General features: G+C 43.8%; 1 protein-coding gene across 1 annotated transcript in view; it reads left to right on the top strand.

The window, feature by feature from the left end:
- Positions 1-24,773, top strand: part of LOC146861465 (uncharacterized) — a 56,791-nt gene that overhangs the window by 5,663 nt on the left and 26,355 nt on the right. Inside the window, exon 4 of the mRNA XM_085645779.1 lies at positions 130-201. The gene's annotated coding sequence lies outside the window, so the exon portion shown is untranslated. The remainder of the gene's footprint in view (positions 1-129; positions 202-24,773) is intronic.

The following is a 24,773-nucleotide window of genomic DNA, read 5'->3' as shown; positions in this document are numbered from 1 at the left end:
CAACACGCGAAGATCGTGTGGTAGCAGGTATTTAGTTCCACTGAGCTGGAGGGAAATTAATGGACTTATGCAGCATCTGCACAGGCATCATTGGAGACTATGGCTGACAGTTTTTCCTCTTCTTTCCAGCTCCACAGGTCTCTCATTGGAGGCGACCACACCTGAAAGAAGAAGTGTCATTTAGAGAGCTCTCTGACATAGGTAAATAATTTACTATAACTGAGAGGTGTTGTTGGCACATGAACATTTGCAGCGCTTGGTGAAGGTACACATTGCTGAAAACCTCATAACACCTTTATGTGCAATCTGGCCCCAACTTTCTCCCTGCTGTTTTATCTCCAGGTGATGGGCTAGACTTGTTATGCCCCAGATCCTACATTGGCATTAGTCACTTAGATGCAGTATTTTGGGCCCGGATTCCCCCAGTCTCATTTCCGTACTATGTTGCTGACAACAGGTGCAAGAAAAGGGGTGCATTTAGGTGTGCAGTTAACATCTGTGGATGGGAAGGTTGATGGTGAGGTTGTCGTGGAAGAGGTGAAGCTGGTGCTGGACAGGCAGGAAACATCCAAGCTGCCCCAGTGCTGGAGGAATAGCTTGTGCACAGATTGGGCTGTGCCTGAGCTCGAGGACCCTGCCAGGTCCGCATATGAATTTTCTGGTCATAGTTTTCAGATGTTAAAATAGGAAGTGGTGTTACTGCATCTCAATAATCTAGGTGTAGGGGCACCGGGACACTTCTGGTCAGTGGAGCAGTAACCTACCCAGGGATACAGCTCCATCTAACTCGTAATATTGTCCCAAGTCTGGTAAAACAAATGGCATTTTTGAGCTTGTCCCAGAAAATATCAATATTGAATGCAAACAAAGGTGTGAAACATGTTTTTAAGTGTGCAGTAGTGCTCCAGAAGGCAAATATACTGCAAATCTTTAGTCATCTTTGAATTTTCTCTTCAATTTCCTTGGAAAAATCTTGATTTGATTTCTTCCCGCTCCCAAGCTTTTGAACATGTTTCCACTTTCATTTGCCACTGCTCCTACCAGTTATGGCCGGCAATTTTAGGAGAGAGGGGGCGGTTGGGACACACATGCACACATACACACTCACTCACACACATCACAGATGCCCAATCACACACACATCCATTCTCAAAACTCCTTACCAAATACTCAAACATGCACCCACGCACCAAATATTGATTGGAAAAAAAAGAACACTTAATTGTAGCTCTGACTCGGAGGCCCCAGGAGAGTTGGGAATGCTGCCTTCCTTCATTGGTTGACCTTAGGTCAGTCAATGAGGGAAAGCAGCATTCCCAACCTCTTCACAGAGTGGGATGGGGTCAGTGAGACTGCTGCCCCCACCCCACTCTGTGACAAGGTGCCACTGAATAACACTTGGCCTTGGGCACTTCAGGGCTTAAAACTGAAGCACCCAGGTCCGAGGCAATGAGTGATGCTCCTTCTCTTCACAAGGGGGAAGGCCTCAAGGACCTTTGCTGAGCTGAGGAGGCCACCCCCACAGGAGCTGTAATATCCTCAGCCCAGCAAAGTTCAGCTCAGGCAGCCAGGAGCCTGCTTATTTAGAACATGTCTAGGTCTTGGCTGCCTGACCTGAAAATGAAGAGTGTCTCTCAGGCTGACCTTTATACACTCTTCTTGAGGGAAAAAGGTGAGGGTGTGTGGCCCCCAGACCCTATGAATGGGCCACAGTTGGCTCCAACTTTAACTTCTATCAGAACTATTTAAGGAAGAATTGGCAATCATTTCTTAAGGTTTGTTTTCTTGCACCCTGATGAATTTGTCACACTGTTTTCCGAATCATCTACTGGTTATTAAGTATTGTGTAACACTGTTGCAAAAATGGATCATAGATTTTTTTTTTCTTCAAGTGATCCTTATTAGTTTTCGACAAATATACAAGAAAGGTTTCACCAATATCTTATGCATAGTATTACAACACCGGTTACAGAAATGGCTGTGGTGGATTGCCACCCCCAGTCACCAATACAATATTTTGAACCAGTGGTGGTAATTTATGACACAAATACAAAACGTATATATAACCAACTAGAGAGAGAGGGAACTTCACTCTTCCTCCCCCTGGCGAATAGACTAAATAACAACAAAAGAGTGAAAACAAAGAGAAGAAAAACTAAAGGACAACACAAGGAAATACCTCTTTAGTTAAAAGAACCCTCACTCACCAACCTAGTTGGTGACATGCTTCATCATTGGGTTCCCACCAGAGGGACCGAGTGTCCCCCTGGTGTGCTACTGTGGAAATATGGATTTTTATGATCGGTTATGTCCCCTATCTTGGACCCCAACGGTTTCATGTATAAATCACAAGTACATGTATGTTCCCTCCAGTTCCAGTTATGAAGACGCAAACACATGTGCGTCCACCGTCAACCTGTCCTCTTTCAGATCCGCCATGAATGGACCGGATATTCTATTCCTAAGTATGAAAGGCCACCGGCTTTATATGGTTCATTCATGCCATTTTACAGTCCAAGCGAGTAGGCCCTGATTCTGCCATCAAGCTTTTCCTGCCTTCTGCCTCTGAAAGCTCCAGTCTGAGCTCGCATCTGTACCCATGAACTTTGTCCTACTCCCTGCGCGGCTAACGGTGCCTGACACCAGCCTGTTGCCTGCCAAAAACTGTATTTCACCTTCGAAATTATCTGCTCCGCTCCCTATCCAATGCATTCCTGTCTAGTAGTTTAAGTAAACATTCTTCAAGCTACCGAGCAAAGGGCCCGGCTTCTCTGTCTTTATGCAAGTAATTCATAGCCCTGTTACTATGGAAGATTTCTGCCCTCGCATCTAGTGTAGACACTTAGACGCTTGTACACTCACTCACAGTCAGTATAGAATAGATTTTGTTCGAGAGACCTCTCTTTTTGGATAACACAGTTCTTTAAACATAGGATGTTAGATATGATTTGGGATTAGGTTGACTTGACCCCCCAGACTCCCTGTCTCCACATGTAGAGCTAAATGTCAAGTCCCCTTCACCCCCTAGTTGCACGTCAATCACACGTCATGCTGCTGCGCGCGCATTTCTGCCAAGTATTTCTGCTGACATTGCGAAATTCTTTCATGGAACCACCCTATTATGACATCATACCTGATGACGTTCTTTAGTTACACCCAGTTACACCCACTTTTGCTACGCATGTATGTTTTATCTTTGCTATCAATTGTTACGCCTCCTCCATATGTTTCACTATAATGCATATTGTATAAAAATGATTACTTGTCAATAAAGGGGGGTCTTCACTTCCTGAACCTTCGTGGTGATGGAATGTGGAGCTCCTCAATTCGAATTGATCCTGGAATAAAGCCCGTTCCGAAACTCTAATACCACGGATTCTGCCTCTCATTTTACTGAGCTATTATTATAGATTTTCCGCATCAAATTAAGTTCCGGTAATTAAATTATTTACCACATAAATGGCGCCCGAACAGGGACACTTTCTCATCTCACGCGCCGGCGGTGCGTTGTAGGCCCGGTCTCCTGTCACAGCTGGACGGACAACAACGCGTACCCACAGGATTTCCTGTATCTCCCTCCTGCCGAGCGGGGGTAACTGAGGCTGCGATCAACACCCAGACGAGGCGGTGAGAAGTGCGAAGTATCCCGACCAGAGCCTAGCTGAGAGAGCAAGATCCGAGGTATACAGAGGCCCACCAGTTCCGAAATTCCGAAATTCCGAAGTATCGAGTCGAGTCCAGTCCGGTCCGAGTCCAGTTCAGTTCAGTTCCGAGGCCTTCCGTTCCGAGCTACCCGGTGAGTACCATTGTCGGGGAGGCGTTCTGACGTGCACATAGGTTGTGCCGGTCAAGACGGGTTTGGGTACACAAATCCGGTCTGCACTGTTTCAGCAGTGTATCTGTACTGTTTAGCAGTATATCAAGTATGTCTAGTATATGAAGTCAGAATTATCTAGTTAGTATCGAGTATTATGCTTAGTGAACGGCCATCTTTGTTGTTCATTAAATGTTAAATGTTAAATGTTTTAAATACGTTCTGCATATTGTGGTGTGAATGACTGTTCATTATTGTGTTTCGTTGTATTAAACGGGTTCAAAATTAGGTATCAGATCAGATCAGTTCTCAAAATGCCGCTCTTTTCGAAATTAAGACAGATCAAAACTAGAAAAGGGGTACTCGAAGAAGCTGTTCCCATTCCTCCTAGGGACACTCCAGGGTACTTTATGTATCATAAACATGGCCTAGACGCCATATTATTTCTTGATTTATGGGTAGACTACACCAAGGAATTACCAGAAAGTCAGAGGTGGCCCGCAGCTGGGACCTGGGATGCAGATTGCATCGTGAAAGTAGAGGAAGAATTATGGAAAAAGAAAGCTAGACAATCACAGAAAGACGCCATTGAATTATGGCGTAAAGAATCGTATAGACGTACAGAAAAAGCACGTAGACAGGAAGAGAAGAGTAAGGAGAATTTAAATAAAGTTCGAGAAAATATATTAATTGAAGAAGGTACTCGAGTAAAATCAGAACAAGTAGACAGACAACGAAATGCCCTTATGAATGGTATGTATCCTCTCCTGGCCGAAGGATTACCTAAGGCTACTCCGGAGATACCAAAAGACTTGCCACCCCCATTGTTTCCGATAAAGGTACATCCCAAAGGGCATCCCAGAACCGCAGAAGATGTTTTTCTTTCCTCTTATTTAGACGACGCAGCTCCCGAGTATGCTAATGCTGCGCCACATAGACCGCCTGCAGAGGGGGTTCAACGCCAAGACCCTCTTCCGTCTGTACCTCCGCAACAGCAAACTCCGACACAAGTTCAGGCAAGCACATCTGCTTCGACATCTGTATCCACACCTATAGTTGCTATATCACGTTCGACGAATCCTTTCACATCCAGCACCCCAGGTGGGGCTACTGGAGGTACATCAAACATTTTTTCCACGCCACCCAGAGTAAATAAACTTTCCTTTCAAGAATTAGCCCACCAACGTACGCCCAAACTAGTAACTCCCAACACGCTCAAGGAACTTCTAATAGATTGTAGATATCACCCTGTGCCCGGAAAAGGGGACGAAATGATGCTAGCATCATTACGTATCCGACGAGCTGCTATATATTTAGGGAAGCTACCAGGAATGACTACACACTTAGAAAATATATATCACTTTGTCCAGTCAGGGCGAGATTCTGAGAGTATTAACAGAGCCATGGAGTACCAAAAAGTGGAAATACAGGGGGAACTGTTACGTTTCCTCATAAACTGTGTGATCAGAAATCAAGACCAACCAGGGGTAAATCCGAAAGAAATGCAAATTCTTACCACATGGAGTCAGAATATATCAGAGGGGAGACATGATAAACGATCATGTATAGTAGCTATGTGCCGAAAGATCCGCAAAGAAATAGAACGAATACACGAAGAAAGATTAGCAGTAGACGAACCTGAACAAACCGAAGACGAGGAAGAATTAGAACTGCCCACAGGACAGTTAGAAACCATGGCCTATGTAGGTAGAGGAAGATCTTGCAATAATACTAGATGCTTCACTGATCCGATACGTCCGGCACGTCCAGATAATAGCAGAAATTTCCAAACTCCTATAATAAATATAAGGTTCCCCGAACATTCGTTCCAAGCCGCTGACAACCTACTCCGAGAACGAAGGGGTTATCATATACTCGATTCTATGGACGAACAAGAATTAGCCAGGTCAGCCGTTCATTGGGTTGATAGTCCCGGAAAATATAGTGATGATACATTAGCACACACGTTTTTGAACCTCGCCCCAGATGAACAGCGTTTAGCTGGCATCTATATGATTCAACAACTCCTTATATTATATAAAAGCCAACACTCCGACCCTGGTCCCTTACCTGATATATTGACTAAATTACTCACGAATAAATGGAGAGGTTCAGGTACTGAGCTAATTAGAGAAATACTAGAATCCAGAAAGCAGTACATTCTTTTTGTATGTCCCGAACATGTTTCACTGCCCATCAAGGAAAGAACGACGTACTATATGGATAGACAGAATCCCTTACGCGAAGTGCACCCGATAAAAGGTGAGGACAATCAGTTTAAACGTGTGTTTGTATACACACCCATATCTAAAATAGAACTATTGGAAATGAAGAAGGTGGTACCCAGTCATGACAAAGACCCAGCGGGTTTCCACCGAGAAATTAAAGACATGTTGCTCATGGGAGAGTATACCTACCCCGACATTATGACAATATTGAAGGTATTAATGCCTGCGGGCATTTATGAAAAACTCAAGGAAAAGGATTGGGAGGTGGGAGACCAAAAGATAGATTGGACAGCATTAGAAAACGAAGAAAAAGCTCGAGGTCCAGGTGCAGGGCTTGGGGAGAAGACCAAAACACTACCAGGTTTACTAGTACAGGTACTGCCACGTTTATTAACTACGAAAAAGGAAGACTGGGGTGCAATCTCAGCCTGTAAACAAAAACCAGATGAGGACACTAGTGATTTCTACGCCCGATTCGAAAAATGTTTTGGTATAAATAGTGGAATAAAAGCAAGTAGCGAGTCGTATCCACATCTGTTTGTGACAAAGTTAGTTGAAAATTCTTTGCCCCAAGTTAAGAATAGAGTATTGAAATTCGAGAGTACCTGGCAAGGTAACACTCCGTCACAAATGTTACAAATGCTACAGTACCATCACAATAGAATTAGAGAGGAACAAGAACATGAACAAAGACGCATGAAAGACACGAAAATGAAAATGCTAGTTTCCCAGACAGTTCCAGCTGACGGTCATAAAAAGGGTATGACACAGTCCAGTGTTTCAACAGGTCCTGTAAAGGGGACATGCAACTATTGTAAACAGCCAGGTCATTATGTACACGATTGTCCAGTTTTAAAACATAATATCGCCATAGGTAATACAAAAGAAAGACCACGGCCACCTAGACAGGATCAGAACCAAGAAGGAGCCCCGCAGCATGCACAGTCCATGCCAGCTCCGCAACAGTCTCTGCCGGCTCCACCATCGCAGCCTATTGCTGCCACACAAACAACGACACGACAGATGTACCAGACCGCACAGTATGACTATCCTGATTATCAACGATACTCATGAAACAGCCTGGAGAGGGAAGTTGGCTTACCCCTTATTGAGGTCCCTGTAGATCAAGAAGGACCTTATGTACACAGTGAACTATTAGGCCAAGATAGAAATTTTTTACTTGATACAGGGGCAAGCCGAACAACAATAAAACATAGTGAAGTTCCAGGGGCACCCCTCTCAGGCTCACAGAATATTTCCCTTAGCTTTTCAGGAAAACCTATCGTTAACGAAGTATCACAGCCTCTTCCCCTTACGATTGGTCCTTTGACACGAACTACAGATTTATTGCTTACTAAATCATGCCCAGAAAACTTGTTAGGTATAAAAACTTTGAAAGCTCTAGGAGCTATAATATGTTGTTCTCCGGAAGGAGTAAGATTGTTTTTACGTGATTTCAAAGGGCACTATGTGTCCCGAGACATGGATCACCGACTGCAGACTTTACCCACACATTTATGGGCACAAGGCCCTACAGATGTTGGTTGCATGAACATTACACCATATCGAGTCACACTAAAGGCAGGAGTGGTGCTACCACGAATGCGACAATACAAGTTACCCCCAGATGCTGTAGTGGCTTTACTACAAATCATTGACGAGCTCATTACCCAAGGAGTGGTTGTGGAAACCGACTCCAATGTATGTAATTCACCGATAATTCCGATTCTTAAACGAACTGATCCAAAGGCCCCGCCAGTATACCGATTGGTTATTGATCTGCGCGAATTAAATAAATGTATTGTACCACAATACCCCGTAGTTCCAGACATTTCTTCATTACTGACAGCCATTGATTCCGAAGCAACATTCTTTACTGTAATTGATCTCAAGAATGCCTTTTTCAGCGTCCCAATAGATCCGGAAAGCCAATACTTGTTCGGATTTAGTTTAAATGGACGAAGCTTTAAATTCACACGCGCACCTCAAGGATTTACAGAAAGTCCCAGCATCTATAGCCAAGCACTGAAACGAGAACTCGACAGTATCCATATGCCAGTCAACACTGCCCTGCTTCAATATGTCGATGATCTGCTGATCACCGCTAGAAGCGAACATGAATGTGAAAAAGCCTCACTGACGGTTTTACATTTTTTGGCCGAAAAGGGGCACAAGGTGTCCCCTTCTAAGCTGCAATTCTGTGTCCAGCGAGTTGTTTACCTTGGTCACTCGCTGTCCAAGGAGGGAAGGCAGCTTACACCAGATCGCATCCAGTTAATTGCTAACATGCCAATACCCAAGACACAAAAGGAGGTGCGGGCTTTTATAGGCCTCACTTCATATTGTAGGCAGTGGATCCCTCAGTATGCATTTTTAGCAAAACCACTCATTCAATTGACAACACAGGAGGCAGCCACATCGACTGTCCTCCCTTGGACACAGGAACATACACAAGCTTTTGAAAGCCTAAAGAAAGCTTTATGCCAAGCACCCGTTTTAGCAACACCATGTTACAATAAACAGTTTACACTCTTTGTTACAGAACGCGAAGGTACTGCTTTGTCAGTACTCACTCAGGAACAAGCAGGATCACACAAACCGTGTGCTTATTTTTCTAGTACATTAGATCCCGTAGCTCAGGCTCTGCCTGCGTGCCTGAAATCAGTGGCAGCAACAGCTTTAGCAATCAGACAAAGCGATGCCATAGTGTTAGGACACCAATTGACAGTACAAGTACCACATGCAGTAGAGGTTCTCTTGAACCGCACACAGACACAACACTTGACTATAGCACGACTCACTGGTTACGAATTAACATTGTTTCAGCCACATATAGAAATCAGACGTTGTAGTACATTGAATCCTGCCACACTGTTACCTGTAAATGGAACAGACCCACTTGCACATGATTGTATTGAAGTTATCACGATCACGACGAAACCCAGACAAGACTTGACAGACGTCCCATTGTCAGATCCAGACCTGACGTTGTATGTAGATGGTTCATGTATGAGAACAAGTACAGGAGAGTTAGTGGCCGCTTACGCAGTCACAACAGACACTGAAGTCATTGAAACAAACCACATAAATACCTTGTCCACTCAAGCAGCAGAGCTCATTGCTCTGACACAAGCCTGTATTCAAGCCACAAATAAAAAAGTCAACATATACACTGATTCACGTTATGCATTCGGAGTTGTACATGACTTCGGCGTGCTGTGGCGAGAGAGAGGTTATTTAACTTCTCACGGTGCCCACATTCAGCACGGACCCCTCATTCATGCCTTATTAGATGCAATACATCTACCCACTGCAATATCAATTATGAAATGTAAAGCTCATACGAAAGTTACTGATATCATTTCTCAAGGCAATGATCTAGCTGACAGAACAGCTAAACAGACTGCTCAAACTCAAACATCCGACATGACAAAGACAATAGTCCCGACACCGACATATTGCATGACCGTTAAGGATCCCGCTCTTGACGTAATTGACATACAGACACATGCTACACCAGATGAAATAAAGAAATGGACTGAATTAGGAGGGACCCAAACGGATCAAGGATGGATGACGAAGGAAAAATCTGTGTGGTTCCTTCCTGATTCAATGGTCCAAGTTATCATTAACACTGTACATAGTCCAGCGCACCTAGGAGAAAAAGCTATGCTAGACAGCATTCAACACATTTGGTTCAACAAACATTTACGAGCAGCAGCTAAACAAAAAGTCCGTACCTGTATGATCTGTTGTCAGTTTAACCCAGGTAAAAGCATTCCTGTAGAACAGGGTGGATTTCAGCCTCCTGATCACTCTTTTGAAGTCCTCCAGATGGATTATATCCAGATGGAACGATGTCGAGGATTCAAATATGTTCTCGTAGTTGTCTGTGCTCTTTCCCGTTGGACAGAGGCATGCCCGGTTTCAGATTACACTGCCCCGACTACTGCCAAACAGTTGGTTCGAGAATTCTTCCCACGGTACGGTTTACCACGTGTTGTCTACTCAGATAACGGCCAGCCGTTCTCATCCGAACTAATGAAACACGTTTCACTTTTGTTAGGCTATCAGTGGAAATTCCACTGTGTCCGACACCCCGAGGCAGCAGGTCTCGTGGAAAGACATAATCAGACCCTGAAAATTAGATTGTCCAAAATATGTAGAGAGAAAGGGGTCGACTGGGTAGTAGCTTTACCAGTTGCACTCTTTTACATGAGAATGGTAGCACACTCTCGAACAGGGCTATCCCCTTATGAAGTGATCTTTGGTAGACCACCAAATATGTGGGGGACGCCTATACCACGTAAAATAACTGATATTGACTGTAATATGCTGACAGATTACCTGGCTTCCTTGATGTCTGCACTACAATCTTGTCGTTCACAGGTAGCTGCAGCCTTTCCCGACAACACCGAGGTGAAACCCCATGACGTAATTCCAGGGGATTTGGTGTTAGTGAGGAACTTTGACCGGAAGTCTCAGCTGGACCCTAGGTGGAAGTCGCCTCAAATCGTACTGTTAACGACGAGGACAGCCGTGAAGATCGAAGGTCGAAAGGGCTGGATACATTCAAGTCATATCAAGAAATTTCATGGACTACCGTCCGACGTAAATGACACACCTCGCGTGTCTTCACCGATTGACTCAAAGCTTCCTTTGGTTGAACTGAATAACAATGAACAATATAAACTAAAACTTCGGTCTAACAAGTCAGGCAATTTGATTGTTTAAGTCCTCTCCAAGGTGAATCGGTCGAATTTGTCTCTGACATGTATCCCTTAGACCTGTATAGAGAAAGAAACAGAAGGAGGAAGTTGAAACAACATGCGTACTGTAAATCACTGCGTAGTCATTGCACAGTGACATTATTAATTTTGTTTTTCTTAAGTCTTTTAATAATTACTGCAAGTATATTGTTGCACATATATTATCCTATTTCTAAACATGTTTATAATGTTACTGCTGAACATTCTTTTAGTGAATTACCCCCGCATGAGTTGTCCTATAGATTTGCGCTGCGCAATAACACTTTTATTAGTATGTTACATAATTCCCATCAGGTTAGCAATGCTACAGATTGTTGGATATGTGGCCGACTCCCTCCCTATCAGAACTATAAAGGAATTTTGCCTCTCTTTCCATACCCATTCACACACAATGGCTCCTGTGGAGCATGGTTTAGTTTAATTAATTCTCTAGATTCCAATTCTGCAGTTTATCAAGACAACTGGGTATGGGGAAATCTGAACTTAGTTTTACTCAAAGTCTGCTACCCTAACAAGGAGGGACTTCCCAAAAGAACAGGAACTGATCTAGAAAATGAAGTATATGGATTAGGTAATTTCACGCTTAATCTCATGATCCTGAATGTCGAATCCGAACCTGCACCAATTTTGCCCGCTATGTCAGTATTTCCAGTTAAAGGTGAATTATGTATAAGAAAGAATGGCTCTATACATATGGGCCATAGTAGATGCACCACTGTAATAGAATTTAGTGATCAAGGCAAGTCTACATTTAGAGCTTCCCGCCATTCCTACTTCATATGTGGTCAGACGGCATATATACGTTTGCCTCTAGATTGGGATGGTACCTGCTACATCGGATTCCTTATGCCACCTGTTTTTCTAGCTCCTCCTGATTATCACAGAAATACTCATTTAGTACACAATAGAGAAAGGAGAGATCTCCCAATAGTCGATTACACTGAGACAGCATGGGAAAAATACACAGATTTCAATAAAGGTCTCTTTCCCTATATAGGTACAGTTACCAATAGTAAGCTGATACGTAGATTAACCAGAACCCTTGAAGCAGTAGTGAACGAAACTATTTCCGCCCTAGGCAATTTAACAGAAGAGCAGTCTGCTATGCGGATTGTTGTGCTTCAAAATCGTCTTGTCCTTGACGTCATCCTGGCCGATAGGGGCGGAGCTTGTAGGATCATCGGATCAAGCTGTTGCATTTTCATACCAGAAAATTCGCCATCTGTATATAAAGCCATAACTCGCCTTCATAAGATTGTAAGCCAGATACACCAGAATCCAAAACCAACTGGACTTGGTCCAGTTGGTTTTGGAGTGTATTATCTACCTTTGGATGGAGGGTCCTATCCTTCCTAGGTATTGGCTTTCTCATACTATTCAGTTGCTGCTTATGCCTACAATGTGGACCAGCGATTTGTGGTCTGTGTGCCACATCGTGTATTCCACCACCAAGATTTCATTCATCACGGAAGAAGAAAGAAGAGCAAATGATGCTATATGAACAGATCAACGGATTGATGAAGATTGATATCCCTTAACGGGCAAGTAGGGGACAAGGAGGGAATGTGGAAATATGGATTTTTATGATCGGTTATGTCCCCTATCTTGGACCCCAACGGTTTCATGTATAAATCACAAGTACATGTATGTTCCCTCCAGTTCTAGTTAAGAAGACGCAAACACATGTGCGTCCACCGTCAACATGTCCTCTTTCAGATCCGCCATGAATGGACCGGATATTCTATTCCTAAGTATGAAAGGCCACCGGCTTTATATGGTTCATTCATGCCATTTTACAGTCCAAGCGAGTAGGCCCTGATTCTGCCATCAAGCTTTTCCTGCCTTCTGCCTCTGAAAGCTCCAGTCTGAGCTCGCATCTGTACCCATGAACTTTGTCCTACTCCCTGCGCGGCTAACGGTGCCTGACACCAGCCTGTTGCCTGCCAAAACCTGTATTTCACCTTCGAAATTATCTGCTCCGCTCCCTATCCAATGCATTCCTGTCTAGTAGTTTAAGTAAACATTCTTCAAGCTACCGAGCAAAGGGCCCGGCTTCTCTGTCTTTATGCAAGTAATTCATAGCCCTGTTACTATGGAAGATTTCTGCCCTCGCATCTAGTGTAGACACTTAGACGCTTGTACACGCACTCACAGTCAGTATAGAATAGATTTTGTTCGAGAGACCTCTCTTTTTGGATAACACAGTTCTTTAAACATAGGATGTTAGATATGATTTGGGATTAGGTTGACTTGACCCCCCAGACTCCCTGTCTCCACATGTAGAGCTAAATGTCAAGTCCCCTTCACCCCCTAGTTGCACGTCAATCACACGTCATGCTGCTGCGCGCGCATTTCTGCCAAGTATTTCTGCTGACATTGCGAAATTCTTTCATGGAACCACCCTATTATGACATCATACCTGATGACGTTCTTTAGTTACACCCAGTTACACCCACTTTTGCTACGCATGTATGTTTTATCTTTGCTATCAATTGTTACGCCTCCTCCATATGTTTCACTATAATGCATATTGTATAAAAATGATTACTTGTCAATAAAGGGGGGTCTTCACTTCCTGAACCTTCGTGGTGATGGAATGTGGAGCTCCTCAATTCGAATTGATCCTGGAATAAAGCCCGTTCCGAAACTCTAATACCACGGATTCTGCCTCTCATTTTACTGAGCTATTATTATAGATTTTCCGCATCAAATTAAGTTCCGGTAATTAAATTATTTACCACACTACGATGCCTGAATTACAGCGGATCGCTTTTTTTCGTGAGACAGTGTCAGTGTAAGGGTGGTGCAGATTAAAAGATTGGTGGCTTTATCCAAAAGTGATTTTAATGGTGGAAAACAAGAAATCGTTTAAAAACAAGTGAGGCGGACGTGAGCTGGCTGGTTAGGTTGACCAGGCTCGTCCGATTTAGTAAAAGAAGTGCATGGTGGTAGACATGTTTCTGCTTTACAGGGCAATTGTGCTAAGCATTCTTCAGGACCAAGAATCCACGGCGGTATACGCATGCTAAGGCGTATCCTGACCTGTGGAGGTATATACAAGGTGAAACTCACGGTTTTACCTAAGCGGACTTCTGGGATTTCCAAAAGCCACAGGACTCTGAAAGAGAAAGAACACACATAAAAAATACACAGATAATAAGTGGGATCAATGTTGTCTTTTGCTCAGATATCCCAGAGGTCTAATGTACATTGCAGCCTCGTGTTGAGAATTATCTAGGTAGTTAAGCCAGTGAAACCACGTGTACCAATAACTCAGGCACTCGTGTCAAACATACTGCCACTCCATACAATTTTGCTATCGGAGGGGTCGTAGTTACGGGTGACTCCCAGTAACTTTCAGGCACCTTGAAACATAGGCGTGATTCAAGCAATTGCTAATTTTATACATTGACAATTCAAGTGCTCGATAAGTGCCCCGTGCCAAAGCGCTAGTTCTGAGTGAGTGCGCTTTGGAGTTTGCATAAAAACATCGTTAGAGAATGGAAAACTTGGTGCTTATGTGAAGTAATTAATGGCTTCACGTCATGAGTCCGGGAGGGTGTGAGATACCTATGGAATTCTAGGATACAAAAACAAAGGGGATCAGCGGCGACGCGTTCCCCAAAGTTTAACTAGTACCGATCCCCGAAGGAACCCCCAGGACACTCACTTCCAATGTGCCACTCTCCCGCTGGCGACCTAACTGCGATCTACCTCGGACTCGAATGTTGTCGATATCCTGCAAATAGGGGGAGAAATGCCGGTTCCTGAACACGTGACTGGGGCGTGGGTCGGATGACGCAGCATGCTCCGGACACGTCGGCCGGAACACTAGACCGTAGCGGCGAACGCTCAATGGAAAACTTTATTGATTTAGTGTAAACCGCTCAGTGTTGTAACATGGGTCTACAGTAGAAAAATATGCTGTAGGTTACGGCTAAACAACCTTGAGACCCTCTATAAATGGTTCAGTGGTTATCTATATATAGCGCAGAGCAACCAAGTAGTGGGGGGGTTCTGAAAGATTGTATAAGAAATTGAGTTGTCGTAAGGTGAGCCGAGACCTAATGATATAAGACCTACTCAGTTGGCAATTTATGTTCTAAGTGAACAGCACAGATATAACTTACTATTACCACATGTCGTGATGCCTATTTGGTATCTATCTGTAGAGAGATGAAAAACTCACACAGGGTACATATAACAATATTCGGAAAGTCTTTGTCCAAGTGTATCAGCATTTCATCACTGATCCCCACGGAATGTTATCATTCAATCCATGTTGGTGCGTAGACAATCGATAGATCCAACGCTGTTACTTTTCAAACAGTGCTTGCTGCGTGTTCATATCTGGTTTCAGTTGTTCAATGATTGTCCAGCTTAAGTCATTGGTAGTATGGTTCGTTTGTAATAAATGGTCAGTGAGCTTTGTGTTATTCTTCCGGCATCGGATGTTGCTGCGATGCTCACAAATTCGTTGTTTGATCTTTCGTGAGGTCTTGCCCATGTACCTGAGCTCACAAGGGCAAGTGATCAGGTATACCACGTTAGTGGAGTTGCAGTTCGTGTGGGCCCTTTGTAACCATTGTTTCTCAGTTTCCAGTGCTAGGTGTTTTGTTGGGGCTGTTAAGTGACATATGCTGCAAGCCCCACAAGGGAAATGTCCCGTTACTGGGGGTAAACCCCAGGCATTCAGGACTGATTGGTTATTCTCCTTATCCAGATTTTTGGGACGTGTATGTCCAAAGGAATCCTTGATGCTCCTGGCCCGTTTAAACAAGAAGAGTGTTTTTTCCCAGTTGTGATTGTTGCTCTCCAGAATACGCCAGTGTTTCCCGATGGATTTACTGACAGCAGGAGAAGCCACGTTGTATGTTGTTACACATGTGAGGGGTATTTCCCCTCCCGTTTTGGGGTTGTCTTCCAGGAGGGATCCCCTGTGTTGATTCCTGGCCCTCTTGCAGCTTTTGTTCAATAATTTGCCTGGGTATACCCGTTTCTGAAGTTTGTCGGTCAGATCCTTAGCCTGAGAGCAGAAATCCGTTATCTCACTGCAGTTGGTTCTGAGGCGAAGGTATTGGCCGAAGGGGAGATTCTCCCTAAGTGGGTGGGGGTGAAAGCTAGTGAAATGTAGCAAGTTGTTTTTAGCTGTAGGTTTGTGATGCGTTGTGGTTTGTAGTCTGTTCCCAACCTTCCTGATGACAACATCGAGGAATACCATCTCGTCCTCTTTGTTAGTGTAGGTGAATCGCAGGTTGGGGTCACATGTTGGGGGTCACAGGTTGGGGTCACATCCATCCATAGAATTCCACGAGTGCTTGCCAGACAATAAAAATATCGTCTATGTACCTTTTCCAGAAGTGTGCTTGTGACGCATAAGGGTTCTGTGCCGAGAGTATGTATTTGCACTCAAAATCGTACACATAGAGCCCGGCAACACAAGGGGCAAAGGTGCTGGCCATCGAAGAGCCGGTAGACTGTAAAAAGAGATCCCCCTTGTATACAAAGACATTTTTCTTCAGTGCAAGTGTGGCACAAGCAACCACAAAATCTTTGGGCGTAGTAAAATCCCATTTGGCTGTCTCCAGAGTATCTTTAATAACCCTGATGGTATCATCCTGTGGGATGCAAGTGTAAAGGCTCTCGATATCAAGTGAGACAAGGAACGTGGGTTTATCTGGGATTTCCATTTCATGCAACAGGGATAGAAGGCTCTTAGTATCCTTGAGGTAGGTGCTGGTGGCCTGTATCAAGGTTTAAGAAAGAAGTCACAGTACCTTGATGGTGGTTCAAGCAGTGAGCCTATGCCCGACACAATTGGTCGCCCCTGTGGAGACATTTGGTTTTTATTCGTCTTGGGCAAGGTATAAAAGTATGGAATAATGCCCTTGCTGGTAGTCAGAAAATCAGCCTCGTGTTTGGTAATGTAACCATTGGTTTCTGCTTCATCCACCAGTTCTTTGATTGTTGCTTGAAGGTGTGGAGAGGGGTCATGATCCAGGTGAGTGTAGTTGACCTGGTTGTTAAGGAGAGGTCGCCACAGCCCCCTGGATAATAGATTTAATTTAATAATAAAATAAAATGTTGTTCACGGAGAGATCCTTAAAAATATATCAGCTTTGTCTCTGTTGATGAAGTAGAGCCATGCACATCTAGCACAGGCCAGGAGGACTCCATCCATGCTACATATCTAGGGTAGCCTCTTAAAATATGTTCAAAGAGAATACATCTTAATAGAATGTATTTGCATAGGAAATGGTTATCCTGAAAATCTGGCTAGGATCTGTCCTACTTGCCCTAGATATACTCCCGACCCCTTCCAAAATACCCGGTGACTGTACATGATTGAAACCAAAGCATAAAACTCCTCTGTGAGTACAGGTATTTCCATTGTGAACAAAAGTGACTGCAATTCCAACTGCATTTTATGATGATAGCAAAGTAAAACAAATTAATTTTCAGGTGCGATTATGGAATTGTTTTGGATGCCTGAGTCTGGCATCCAAATAGCAATCACTTCGTACACAGAAAAGTGATAAATAAGAGTTTAAAATGTTGAGTCAGAAAAGTAAATAGAGGAAAAAACTCACATTGGTTATGACATAGAAGCTAGAAGTGAATTTGCATTTTATCAAAAGAACTACAGATTCCCTAACCTAATGGGAACACACTTAACAATGTAACCAGCCACAAAATATCATTCCCTTGAAGTAAAGCCCACCCAAGGAATGGCAACAACTAAAAACATGTGAAAGCCAATGGTTGAAGGTGGCAGTATCAAAGCCCACTCTCTGTACCTCTTCTGTTTGAACTATTTTTGAAGAATTGATGACAAACCTAAAAAGGACCCTAGGTACCCAGCATTTTAACTACAAATGCCACAATACCAGAAAGACACAACAGTGTGTTATAAAGTCAGCCATTAGTTGCTGAACTGCTGGAGGAAAGCAAAAAAACGTGATATTTATGCCATTGCAAATCAGTACCAAGATCTGCAGAAAGCAAATTTCCCAAACCAGGAAATATGTCAACATCTGCTAGGACAATTGGGATTTAAGCTGAATTGGCAGGGAAAAACGTACATATATTTAATAGGCAAAAATGAAACAATGCACCTCATTCACTACAAACAGTTTGATTCACTATCTGTTTCTTGTTTTAAACTTGTGGATTAAAAACTACATGCAATGTTAAACAGGGGGCGCTCCTCTGCCAAGGGAGAGGGGCGTCGCCCTACTGCATTTTAGCATGGCAAAAAAATAAAATGATAATATCGCAATGTTATTACCATTTTATTTTTCCATGCTTAGGCAGATTTGTGGGGTGGGCTAGGCTGGACAGGATAGGGGGGAGGATTGGTGCACCCTCCTAAGTGCGCATGAATGTTTGGCCAGCCCTCTGTGGCCGGCCAAACATTACTGCGCACTTTGCATGTTCTCCGCCCAGGCTGGCTGACAGCCTGGGTGGAAAACATGCCTAGGGTCCCAGTCCCCATCTGAGCTGAGAACCGCATTGCAGCGTTGTGGTTGGCTTAGGGGAGCCTGGGTGCTTCCTGCTTCGTGTTCGAACGGAAGCCAGGGAGAGGACTGTTGGCAGGTAAGTGATCTTTTTTTAATTTAGTTCGCCCCCCCCCCCCCAATCCTCCCCTCCCCACCTCACTACTGCTTCGCAGGAGCAGCCGCTCCTGATGTTAAACAAACACATTTTGAAAGTTAGTTGAGGTCAGGAAACATACCTTAAGGACCAGAATCACCTTTAGGGAACAGGGACCCCCACCTACCCTGGCTGTGTATATGATCTTGAGTCCTCTCCCTGCTCTTGCACCTTCTTGTACATAGTCACTGCTCTGAACAAACCAGATACACTCGTGCCTACATACAAACGCAAGGCAAAGTGCACATGTAGGCTATTTCTGTGCTGAGTCCAATATTCTATGTTCAACACAATCTGCTTTACTATGGGAGGTAGAAAGCACGGTTTTAATAAAGTGCTGTTCAATGCAACACCACACAATGAATTGTTAGCCGGCATCCTTTGGAGTAGGTTCGGCAGAAGTTATATGGTTTTATTTCCTAAAGAACCTTGATAATTGTTTCTGTTTGTGGCAATACTTTGTGTATCTATGTCTGTTGGAAGTTCAAAATAGCTGGTTTATTCCACATTTGCCTGTAAACACATGATGTACTGCACACTTTGACTTCCCCTGCTGCATGTTTAAAACAAATGTGCAAAATAATTTAGTTCTCCATAGCCAAATAATTCTACTGGCCCATTCATTAATAATTTGGAATAGAAAATCGATGGAGAAACTAAAAATCTTTAATCTCCGCATGTTATTTTTTAGTGGCTGTATGGAATATCAACACTGATTAAATTCACGCACAGTTGTTCGAATTTATTTTATTTATTAAATTGGAACATATTTAAGTAATGTGGTTATAGCCCTAGAGGGCAGCAGAGTGATGTGTGTAAAACATGGAAAAATGCGCCATTATGTGCTGATCCCAGATGCATGGCAGACTTTAACAGGCTTTGGCATAGTCAATAGGTCTGGATTGTAAATTCAGTTATACTAGAACCATTCAGTTTGCTAATGCTTGTTAAAAACTACAGTTAGTTAAATAAAAAAAGCGCGCATGTGCTGTAAAGGTACTGCGTTTCAACTGGCACTGTGTAACTAGCACAATAAACAATCCAGTTGCCACTAATATGTTTGCGAATATGGTGTTACAACAGCTTTGTGCTGTAGGCCACGTAAAAATACAGTTTTGAAGTTCTACAGTAGATGACTTGCTTTAAGTGCCTTGCGGCAGATGGGATGCTTTCGAAATTCTGCAGAAAAGTGAAGCTCCCTTAATGTTTGCAGCTGCAATCAGCACAGTAACCGCCCCGACAAGGACAGCACTCAGAATTTAATATGCAACCGGCAAGAGAAGCAACAACATACTGGGGACTACTTTACTTGATCAGTGCAGACTGTCAAGAAGACACGCAAGATCTGTAAAATGCCGATGGTTGAAGGTTGCTGGCCCAAAGGAATACAGCATGCTACAATGCATGCAAAACATTGCGTTCCTTAACCCCTTCGCTGCTAGGCCTTTTCCCCTCCTGTGCTAAGCCTTTTTTGGGGTATTTGGGGTAGTGCGCGCTTAGGCCCCTGTAACTTTTTGACCACATTAGGTATCCACGCCAAATTTGCGTCCTTTTCTTCCAACATCATGGGGATTCTAAAGGTACCCAGGGTTTGTGGATTCTCCTAGAGGGTTCCCAGAAATTAGTCAAAATACAGCAACATTTTGGTTTTTTTGTGAAAAATGGGGAAAAGTGGCTGCAAATGAAAGCTTCTGGGTTTTTCTCTGCAAATGATATCAAAAAAGGGTTTGTGGGGCTGAAATCACTATTTCTCCAGCTTTTAGGGAATGACAGATTTTTGTCAGAAATCCAACATTTTTTACACAGTTTTGACATTTTTCTGGGACATACCCTATTTTTGCTATTTTTGTGCTTTCAACCTCCTTCCAGATAATGGTAAAAATGGGTAGAAAATCAATAATGGATCCTGGAAAGCTATACATTTTTGAAAAGTAGACAAAATTCTGAATTCAGCAAGGGGTCATTTGTGTAGATCCATCAAGGTTTCTTTATAGAAACTAACAGGTAAATATAGGAAAAATTAAAAATTTGTTGAAAAAAGCAGCCTTTTGAGTCAACGTTTTCACCTGTAACTTCTTCGAATTATGACATCTCTTTGAAAGCAATGTACCGTTACATCCGGTGGACCTTCCTGGTTGTGGGGATATATAGGACTTGTAGGTTCACCAAGAGCCCAACGAACCCAGAGTAAAAAACTGAGCAGCATTTTGTAATGTTTTTTTTTTTTTGTTCCGGGTATATAGCAATTATTGTGGGAAAATGTATACATGGAAAAATCGGTATGAAAGACACCTATGTATTTCTGAAATGGGAACAAATTACAGAGTTTAGAAACAGTGCATATTTGGACATTTTCGAAATTGGGAATACTCATACTTGCATGACAATTATTGGTCATTTTTCATAATGACTTTTTTTTTACACAATGTCTTTCATTTGGAAGGGAGAAATGCTTTAAAAATCAATAGGTAATAACAGTTGCTTTACAAATCTGAACTACCCTAAGTCTCCCGATAAAAATGGTACCTCACTTGTGTGGGTAGGCATAGTGCCCACAACAGGAAGTGGCTCAAAACCTAAGGTGAACACACCACATTTTCACACTGAAAATTTACACTTTTTTTGCGAAGAGTCTAGCTGCAGTTTTTGAACCCTAGCCCTGCCGGCACCGAGGGAAACCTAGCAAACCTATACATTTTTGAAAACTAGACACCCAGGGGAATCCAGGATGGGGTGACTTGAGTGCCTCCCACCAAGGTTTGTTACCCAGAATCCCTTGCAAACGTAAAAAATTGACAAAAAAAACACATTTTCTCCACATTTCTGTGATGGAAAGTGATGGAATCTGCGTGGATCCACAAATTTCCACCCACCCCGCGTTCCCCAAAGTCCTACGAGAAAAATGGTACCTCACTTGTGCGGGTCGGCATAGTGCCCGCGACAGGAAACGGCGCAAAACGCAACGTGGTCACACCTCAAGTTTGCAGTGAAAAATGACCCCTTTTTGGCAAAGTGACTAGCTGTAGTTTTTGAACCCTAGCCCTGCCTGCACCTAGGGACAACCTAGCAAACCTATACATTTTTGAAAACTAGACACCCAGGGGAATCCAGGATGGGGTTACTTGACTGCCTCCCACCATGGTCTGCTACCCAGAATCCCTTGCAAACATAAAAAATTGACAAAAAAAACACATTTTCCCCATATTTCTGTGATGGAAAGTTCTGGAATCTGCGTGGATCCACAAATTTCCACCCACCCCGCGTTCCCCAAAGTCCTACGAGAAAAATGGTACCTCACTTGTGTGGGTAGGCATAGTGCCCACGACAGGAAGTGGCTCAAAACCTAAGGTGAACACACCACATTTTCACACTGAAAATTTACACTTTTTTTGCGAAGAGTCTAGCTGTAGTTTTTGAACCCTAGCCCTGCCGGCACCTAGGGAAACCTAGCAAACCTATACATTTTTGAAAACTAGACACCCAGGGGAATCCAGGATGGGGTGACTTGAGTGCCTCCCACCATGGTTTGTTACCCAGAATCCCTTGCAAACGTAAAAAATTGACAAAAAAACCACATTTTCTCCACATTTCTGTGATGGAAAGTTCTGGAATCTGCGTGGATCCACAAATTTCCACCCACCCAGCGTTCCCCAAAGTCCTACGAGAAAAATGGTACCTCACTTGTGCGGGTCGGCATAGTGCCCGCGACAGGAAACGGCGCAAAACGCAACGTGGTCACACCTCAAGTTTGCAGTGAAAAATGACCCCTTTTTGGCAAAGTGACTAGCTGTAGTTTTTGAACCCTAGCCCTGCCTGCACCTAGAAACAACCTAGCAAACCTATACATTTTTGAAAACTAGACACCCAGGGGAATCGAGGATGGGGTGACCTGACTGCCTCCCACCATGGTCTGTTACCCAGAATCCCTTGCAAACGTAAAAAATTGACAAAAAAAACACATTTCCCCCACATTTCTGTGTTGGAAAGATCTGGAATCTGCGTGGATCCACAAATTTCCACCCACCTCACGTTCCCCAAAGTCCTACGAGAAAAATGGTACCTCACTTGTGCGGGTCGGACTAGTGCCCGCGACAGGAAACGGCGCAAAACGCAACGTGGTCACACCTCAATTTTGCAGTGAAAAATGACCCCTTTTTGGCAAAGTGACGAGCTGTAGTTTTTGAACCCTAGCCCTGCCGGCACCTAGGGAAACCTAGCAAACCCATACATTTTTGAAAACTAGACACCCAGGGGAATCCAGGATGGGGTGACTTGACTGCCTCCCACCATGGTCTGTTACCCAGAATCCCTTGCAAACATAAAAAAATTGACAAAAAAAACACATTTTCCCCACATTTCTGTGATGGAAAGTTCTGGAATCTGCGTGGATCCACAAATTTCCACCCATCTCACGTTCCCCAAAGTCCTACGAGAAAAATGGTACCTCACTTGTGCGGGTCGGCATAGTGCCCGCGACAGGAAACGGCGCAAAACGCAACGTGGTCACACCTCAATTTTGCAGTGAAAAATGACCCTTTTTTGGCAAAGTGACTAGCTGTAGTTTTTGAACCCTAGCTCTGCCGGCACCTAGGGAAACCTAGCAAACCTATACATTTTTGAAAACTAGACACCCAGGGGAATGGAGGATGGGGTGACCTGACTGCCTCCCACCATGGTCTGTTACCCAGAATCCCTTGCAAACGTAAAAAATTGACAAAAAAAAACACATTTTCCCCACATTTCTGTGTTGGAAAGTTCTGGAATCTGCGTGGATCCACAAATTTCCACCCACCTCACGTTCCCCAAAGTCCTACGAGAAAAATGGTACCTCACTTGTGCGGGTCGGCCTAGTGCCCGCGACAGGAAACGGCGCAAAACGCAACGTGGTCACACCTCAATTTTGCAGTGAAAAATGACCCCTTTTTGGCAAAGTGACGAGCTGTAGTTTTTGAACCCTAGCCCTGCCGGCACCTAGGGAAACCTAGCAAACCTATATATTTTTGAAAACTAGACACCCAGGGGAATCCAGGATGGGGTGACTTGACTGCCTCCCACCATGGTCTGTTACCCAGAATCCCTTGCAAACATAAAAATTTGACAAAAAAAACACATTTTCCCCATATTTCTGTGATGGAAAGTTCTGGAATCTGCGTGGATCCACAAATTTCCACCCACCCCACGCTCCCCAAAGTCCTACGAGAAAAATGGTACCTCACTTGTGCGGGTCGGCATAGTGCCCGCGACAGGAAACGGCGCAAAACGCAACGTGGTCACACCTCAATTTTGCAGTGAAAAATGACCCTTTTTTGGCAAAGTGACGAGCTGTAGTTTTTGAACCCTAGCCCTGCCGGCACCTAGGGAAACCTAGCAAACCTATACATTTTTGAAAACTAGACACCCAGGGGAATCCATAATGGGGTGACTTGAGTGCCTCCCACCATGGTCTGTTACCCAGAATCCCTTGCAAACGTAAACAATTGACAAAAAAAACACATTTTCACCACATTTCTGTGATGGAAAGTTCTGGAATCTGCGTGGATCCACAAATTTCCACCCACCCCGCGTTCCCCAAAGTCTTACGAGAAAAATGGTACCTCACTTGTGCGGGTCGGCATAGTGCCCGTGACAGGAAACGGCGCAAAACGCAACATGGTCACACCTCAATTTTGCAGTGAAAAATGACCCTTTTTTGGCAAAGTGACAAGCTGTAGTTTTTGAACCCTAGCCCTGCCGGCACCTAGGGAAACCTAGCACACCTATACATTTTTGAAAACTAGACACCCAGAGGAATCCAGGATGGGGTGACTTGACTGCCTCCCACCATGGTCTGTTACCCAGAATCCCTTGCAAACATAAAAAATTGACAAAAAAAACACATATTCACCACATTTCTGTGATGGAAAGTTCTGGAATCTGCGTGGATCCACAAATTTCCACCCACCCAACGTTCCCCAATGTCTTACGAGAAAAATGGTACCTCAGTTGTGCGGGTCGGCATAGTGGCCGCGACAGGAAACGACGCAAAACGCAACGTGGTCACACCTCAAGTTTGCAGTGAAAAATGACCCCTTTTTGGCAAAGTGACTAGCTGTAGTTTTTGAACCCTAGCCCTGCCTGCACCTAGGGACAACCTAGCAAACCTATACATTTTTGAAAACTAGACACCCAGGGGAATCCAGGATGGGGTGACTTGACTGCCTACCACCATGGTCTGTTACCCAGAATCCCTTGCAAACATAAAAAATTGACAAAAAAAACACATATTCACCACATTTCTGTGATGGAAAGTTGTGGAATCTGCGTGGATCC

Source organism: Triturus cristatus, chromosome 3_1 (assembly GCF_964204655.1).
Source record: "Triturus cristatus chromosome 3_1, aTriCri1.1, whole genome shotgun sequence".
Lineage (NCBI taxonomy): Eukaryota > Metazoa > Chordata > Amphibia > Caudata > Salamandridae > Triturus > Triturus cristatus.
This window is presented reverse-complemented; position numbering and strand designations above follow the sequence as displayed.